A 7,719-nucleotide genomic window follows, 5' to 3' on the forward strand; every position below is an offset into this window, starting at 1 on the left:
CGGCCTCAACCTCAGAGGAAGAGCTGATTGAGGTCTTAAGCCACGGCCTTGGCGTGGAAGAAGACCGGCCTGTCGGGATGGATCCCGACGCAGGCGACGACGACATCGTCGAGGGTGCCGACGGGGCCCCTGATCGCCCGTCGGATTCCCCTCTGCCAGTGCCGCAAGACAACTCGGCGGCCATTTTGTTGGCTATACAGTCCTTATGTTCAGAGATAAGGACGAGACTACCGTTGCTGACGGAGGAATCTCTCCCGTCGGGGGATCCTGAACCGGGACCTTCTGGTGCTCCCCCGCCCAAGAAAAGAAGGATTCACCCTCCACCTCCTTTTCAGCCGTCGCGACCCGTCCAGCCCTCCTCCCCGTCCACCCGAGGGGATGATACGGGGACTGACACGGCAGCGACGGGTACGGACGACGAGGTATACGACGAGGATCTACCGTCGTCACCTCCCACCAGGGCTTCTCGGCCCGACGAGATTGGATCGTTCCACTCCATGATCGCCAGGGCATCCGAGCTTTTCCAGCTCTGCCCTGAGGAGAAGAAAAAGGAAGGATTCCTTTATCAACGGCGCGAGGCCAAGAGGAAGACGGTCCTCGCGGTGCCTCTACTGGACGACATTTGGGATGAGGGCCTCGCCCTCCTCAAGAACCCTTCCACGACGCCAGCTAGAAGAGACCGGTACGAGAAGAAGTACCGGGTCCCGGACGCGGCCCCCCTGTGCCTCCGGGCGCAGCCTACCCCGGACTCCGTCGTCTCCGCGGCGGCCAGGAAGAAAGCGGGGGGGGGGGGGTGCAGCCTCCACATCGACTTCCCCACCGGACGGCGAGGGAAAGAAATTGGACGCTATGGGACGCAGGGTCATCTCGTCGGCAGCGACGACGATTAAAGCGGCCAACGCCTTGGCTATCGTGGCCCGCTACGACAGGGAGTTATGGCACAAACTGGCTCCCCTGCTGGACTTCCTACCGGACGACAAGAGGGCGGATGCCCTGGAGATCCTACAAGAAGGCGAGGTGGCGTCGCACCACGCCATCACTATTGCGACGGACATCGCCGACACTGGGTTTCGCCAGTTGGGTAACGGCGTGTGCCTTAGGCGGCGTGGATGGCTCAAGGCTACGGACTTCCGTCAAGACGTACAGACCAGAGTCCTGGACATGCCGGTCGATGGGAACAACCTGTTTGGGAAAACAGTGGACGATTCCCTCCAGGACATTAAAGCGGACACTGAGACGGCCCGGGCCCTTGGGGTTCTGCAGCAACGACGGACGCCCTTTCGGAGCAGCCGAGGCAAGGGCGCCTCCAAAGGTTCCGGCGGCGGTTTCTCCACCTACCGTCAAGCGGCTCGCTCGTCGTCTCAGGAGGCCTACAGAGGACGAGGCAAGTCTGGCGGACCCCGCCGTCGTCGCCAAGGAGGTCAAGGCGGCAAAGCCTCGTCGAAACAGGATTGAACCGGCCGTGGGGTCGGGCCCCCACCGAAGCACCCCGGTGGGAGGCCGGCTGGCGAGCTTCGTCAGCGTGTGGGAGTCCATCTCCACCGACCGTTGGGTGCTGGACGCCTTAGCCCGGGGCCACACGCTCGAGTTTCAAAGAAGGTGCCCGCGCGTCCCCCCGTGGCCAGGAAAGAGCTTCGCGTCCCTCAGCTTCTCCTGGAGGTAAAGGCGATGCTCAGGAAGGGCGTCATCAAACTCGTCCCAAAGAGGCTTCGGGGCTCCGGAGTTTACTCGAGATACTTCCTCGTGAAGAAGAAGACGGGAGGATGGCGCCCCATCCTAGACCTGCGACGGCTGAACAAGTTCATCAAGGCGCAGAAGTTCCGGATGGTCACCCTCCAGCACGTCCTGGGGCAGCTGGAGGAAGGAGACTTCCTGTCGTCGTTGGATTTGGAGGATGCCTACTTCCATATTCCCATCCTAAAGGGGCACCGAAAATTACTCAGGTTTGTGGTCCAAGGGCGTCACTACCAGTTCAAAGCCCTCCCCTTCGGACTACGGTCGGCACCCAGGGTATTCACCAAGTGCCTTGCGCCGGTGGCGGCGCAGTTGCGCCGCGAGGGGATCCACGTCTACCCCTACCTGGACGACTGGCTCATCCGAGCCAAGACGAGGGAGCTCGCCGTGGAGCACACGGCAAGGACCGTCCAACTTCTCTCGGACCTGGGATTCTCCGTGAACTACGCCAAGTCCCACCTGGTACCCGCGCAAAACGCACTGTTTCTGGGAGCGAAGCTCGACACAGTGTCCCTTCTGGCCTCCCCGTCGGAGGAAAGGACCAGGTCCATCCTGGGCAAGGTACAGCGGATGTTGGCTTCCGACGCGGCCAAGGTGAGGTCCATCAAGTCCCTCCTCGGAATGATGTCTTCTTGCATCTACCTCATTCCCATGTGCAGGCTCCGGATGCGCCCGTTGCAGGAGTTCCTGGACGCGCGCTGGATCCAAACGACGGGCGGCTTCGAGGAGAGGATCACACTCGACGAGAGTTTCCGCCGAGCGGTCCGGTGGTGGGGCACCCGCGCATCTGACGGCGGGCATGGACTTCCGGACCCCAGACCACCAGGAGACAGTGACCACGGATGCCTCCCTGGAAGGGTGGGCAGCGCACACCGAAAATCTGCACGCGAGAGGCCTCTGGCTCCCGACGGAGAAGTCCCTCCATATCAACGTCCTGGAGCTCCGTGCAGTGTTCTGGGCCCTCAGGTCCTTCCTTCCGTCCCTCAAGGGCAAGGTGGTGAGGATCTTCACCGACAACACCACCACCATGTTTTACATCAGGAAACAGGGCGGAACCAGATCCCCAGCACTGTCCAAGGAAGCGCAGGACCTGTGGCATTGGGCCGTCGCCCAAAGGATGTTTCTGGTGCCGTTTCATCTGGCAGGGATAAAAAAAAAAAAAAAACACCATCGCCGACTCACTCAGCAGGGAGCTGCGCTCGTGCCACGAGTGGGAACTACAGCAGGATCTAGTGGATCGCCTCTTCCGACGGTGGGGCACACCCCAGATCGACCTGTTCGCGACGGCGACGAACTCCAAGTGCCGGAGATTCGCCAGCAGGTTTCCCCAGGCGAGGAGCATGGGCGATGCTTTCTCGTTCCCCTGGGAGGGCCTGTTCCTCTACGCGTTACCTCCTTTGCCACTGCTAATCCGGCTGGTCAACCAGCTCAAGAGGTCACGGTGCAGGATTATCCTCGTCGCACCTGCGTGGCCGAGGCAGATATGGTTCCCGGACCTTCTGGACTTGTCAACGTCCCCGCCAATCAAGCTGCCGGTGGACGCGGATCTACTCTCCAGGGAAGGAGGCGCCATCCTCCACCACGATCCGAAATTGCTGAACTTGCAGGCCAGGCTCCTGCAGCGCTAGAGTTTGGAGGATACGACATACCGGCCGACTGCAGAGAGGTTCTTGCAAAGGCCAGGGCGTCCTCGACTCTTAAATGCTACGGACACAAATGGAAGAGGTTCTCTGTCTGGTGCCACGCACAGAAGATTAACCCTCTACGGATTACAGCTCCCCAGGTACTGCCGTACCTGCTGACGCTGGCCAAAGCTGGACTGGCACACGCGTCCATCAAGATTCATCTTGCTGCGATCTCCCGATACACCAGAACCACGGGGCGGACGTCCCTGTGGTCTCATCGTCTGGTGAAAGAGTTCATGAAGGGACTGTTCAGATCGTTCCCGCCGGTGAAGGCTCCGGCCCCGGCGTGGGAGCTCAACGTGGTGCTGACCAAGCTCATGGGACCTCCGTTCGAGCCTCTGCACTCGGCCCCGTTGAAGTTTCTGTCGTGGAAAACAGCGTTTCTTGTGGCCATCACCTCCGCACGACGGGTGGGAGAGATCCAGGCCCTTTCCTGCAAAGCCCCGTACTTGACTTTTCACGACACGAGGGTAGTGCTCAGGACGCACCCCTCCTTCATGCCCAAGGTACCGTCGGACTTCCATCTCAACGAACCCTTGGTGCTGCCTGTGTTCTTCCCGTCGCCTTCGTCGCCGGCTGAGAGGACTTTGCACTCGCTGGATGTGGCTAGAGCGCTGAAGTTCTACGTGGACCGCACGAAGTGTTTTCGGAAGACGTCACAACTCTTTGTGAACTTTGGACCTGTCAATCAGGGGAAGGCTCTCTCGAAGGCTTCCATTTCCAGATGGCTCTCCGGCTGTATCATGTACTGTCATCGGTTGGCAAACCGACCGCTGCCTGGCCGTCCGAGAGCCCATTCCACCAGAGCGATTGCAGCTACCACGGCGTTCCTTTCTGGTGTGCCCCTGCTGGACATATGCAGGGCTGCTACGTGGAGGTCGACGCACACCTTCACGAAATTCTACTGCGTCGATCGGGATTCCAGGGAGGAGTCCAGGGTCGGCCAAGCAGTGCTGCGCAGCCTGTTCGCCTGAGGTGAGCCTGGTGAGGAGGTAAGATGCTTAATGTTGAGTTTGATGTACTGCTTAATGTTGAGCCTTTGCCACCTCCCGTGGTTGTGCATGTGTGTACTGCTATGTATTCTTTATTCATGAGCATGTGAATCCATGCCAGACCCCATGCTGGAGAAGGAACAAGTTACTTACCTGTAACTGTTGTTCTCCAGCATGGGTCTGGCATGGATTCACATGCGAATCCTCCCGCCTACCCCTCTGCGGCTCTTCACTTGGTCATACTGCCACTTCACGTGCTTCCAAATCTGAAGATGGCTGCCAGAGGCGGTGCTTAGGTAGAGGGCAGTCATTGGCTGTGGTCAGTATGACGCAGAGACCAGTGATTGGTTATTACTACGAAAGACAGATCAGAAACGAAACTGATACTGGTTTTTTCTTTACCGAGGATTCCCAGCCTGACGACGGGGAATATTCATGAGCATGTGAATCCATGCCAGACCCATGCTGGAGAACAACAGTTACAGGTAAGTAACTTGTTCCTTCTCTAGTGTTGGCGACCATTTTAAGCATGCATATGTTTTAATATCAAGCCTTCTGGAAAACAAAAGGTGTTTTCGGATAAATCAAGAAAGAAGTTGGGGACCTTTTTATTTTCCACCAAACTTTCCTGTCGGCAGAGTTTTCTGGATTAGCTGAGTTTGAATATGTTTAAGGGCCTGTTTGTTAGACCATGGTTTTCTGGAAATACCAATTTCATCTGCCTAGAAAGTTAGTTTATTTTATTCCAAAGAAAGTCAAGAACTGCAATCTGGCATGATTATGTGCCATACCAAAATGGGTCCCTGGTTTTTCACCACCCTAATGCTGGTGACATTGCATTTTGAATTCCTGTTTATTGGATTTTCCAAGCAATAGAGCACAAAACAAAGAAAGCAACTGTAGTGACTTCAGAACATTGCCAGTCTCTGTGTACTTGACAACTTTCGAAAACTGTGCCAACTTAATACTTAGAAAAATAAAACACTGAGACAAACAATAGAAATCAAGTTCTCAATGAGTTAACCTCCCTAGACCCCACATGGCCCAACCAGTCCAGTTTCCAGGTATGCTCTTAATTCTACACATTTGAAGTCAATCAACAAGACATGGCCCCTTAGTCTGACGTCCTTAAATTACAATTCCTTTCCCCCTCCGCAAAGGAGAGTCAAAATGTGTCATCTCTAAGCAGCTCGGTAGTTGGTGGTCTGTGGAGAGATGACTTAATATAGGCTGCCAGCTTTTAAGGAATGGTGTATGAGAGGTAGTCAATGAAAATGTTATTTGGTCAGCTGCCATCCGTTCCCACAGCTTCAGGATCCATATTATGTAGGCTGTAGTCTCTGCCTTGTTGCCACCATCCTGCTATTACTAGTTGGGCTAGAATAGTATGGATGGTCTAAACATTTCCACCCCCCTTTGGTCATACCGTTCCCAGAATGTCGACAGCCGGGTAATTTGGAATGGAGAAAGCCCATTATGGATTTAATTGTGCCCATGGCCTCTCAACTGTATCCTGTCTACTTCAGGCATGACCACCAAATATGCCGGGAATTCCCCCCAAGCCCTAGCAACACATCTTGTTGGTGTTCTGGTGCTTTCTGTAAAGCTTACCTGGGGTTAAAGGTATGTTGTGGATAATGTTTATTCATGTTCCTCATGTTGCTTTGATTTTTAAATCCTATCATAGCTGTGACCATTTATCCTCCAAGATCTGTCTACCCTGAGCCCTGTCCAATTTTAGTGCATCTCTGTCCTTCTGTTCCTCTGATTATTTAAAGTTCTTATAAAGTGAGTTAATCATGTGGGTAATGCCTGAATGCATTTGCTTGAAATTCTCACAATTGGTTTGTTCCCTACACGCGGCTCCATGTGTTAATATCCCCGCAAAAATATTGCGATACAAAAATATTGCCATATTTTTGCGGCAATATTGAGGCCTGGAACCTGCAGGGGCACCCCGCAACCCTTGCATTATTTGTAAATGTGTGGGGGACACCCCCGCAACCCTCACTCCCACAAATGATCCCCCCCCAAAATATCTCCTATGGCGTTACAGACGACCATATCTACAGTGATATTTTTGGTGGGGATAATATGTAGGGATACCCTGCACGCTTTGTCTCTAACCTAGATGTATGCCATCCTTTATCACTGTGTTTTTTTTGGTAAGTCTTTACCTCCTTACATCCATCAAAGAATACATTCTCCTAGTTGTCTCTTTGCAAAAGTATATCTCCCTCAGGACTGGGGGAATGTTGGTGTTGTGCTTCTAATACATTGTGTAAAGAAATGGGTACATCAAAGTGCATCACCTAATCCCATGCTTTACCCGGTTTCAGTTTCTGTGTAAACTTGCAGGAGCTATTGCTTTCCCCAGAGACCCTCAATGGGTGTCCTGCCTGCAACTGTCCAAATTACCAGATGCACTCATGACCCTTGGAGAGAGGGGAAAGGGATCAAATAAAAGACTTGCTACTTCCAGTTTGGCTCCTGTCCTCCCTATGATGGTAATCTGAGGATCTGTAAAACCCACACAGTCACTAGTCAGTTTTCATACATATTTCTATATTATGAATATTTCCCCACCCCTTTGGTTTCCACTCATACCTGTCCATCTCTGCGGATTAGCCTGGAGATGGGTAATGTATTTTCCGTTTTTCTTTGGAGACTCTGGTAATGTAGAAGATATCTGTTAACCTCATCTTGATGAGGGATCCAAAGCACTGGATCACCAAGTACCCAACTATCTTTCCCTATGGCTATTGTGAGAAACCTGAGGCTATTCTCACCCCTACTCCCTTTGGATCCTCTGCACATCTGGCCAGGGAAAGGTCATCGCTTTTGGGTCCTAGCCCTGGGGGTGGAGAAGCGAGGGAGGATCACCTGGGTGGAGGTCCCTTGGGGTTTGGGAGGGAGGTACCCTTAGGCAAGAAATGGTATCCCCCTTTCCCTAGTAAAGACCAACCTAACCTTCCCAGACATGGTTTATTGTAAGTCGGCTCCCCATCTTTGCCCTCTTGGGACACCTAACAGTACTGAGACGAGGAAGAAACAACTGAGAGTGATGACACAAACCCACTTTCACCGCTTTGGTGGTACTGGGACGAAGAAGATGCCTGCAAGGTATGAAGGTCAGCTATATGTTCTTAATCTGGGTAAGGCAGGGCTAATTGAGAGAACACACCTGCAATCTGTAAGCCGGTTGCAGGCGTATAAAAGGAGAAGGGAAAAACAAGACACGAGCAACAGAGAGACCTGAATCTGGAGCGTGCCTGGAGAGAGAGTTGAGACGCTGAAGGGGGCTTCCT

This window comes from Ambystoma mexicanum, chromosome 3p (genome assembly GCF_040938575.1).
Source record: "Ambystoma mexicanum isolate Mex_15411 chromosome 3p, UKY_AmexF1_1, whole genome shotgun sequence".
NCBI classification, from domain to species: Eukaryota; Metazoa; Chordata; class Amphibia; order Caudata; family Ambystomatidae; genus Ambystoma; species Ambystoma mexicanum.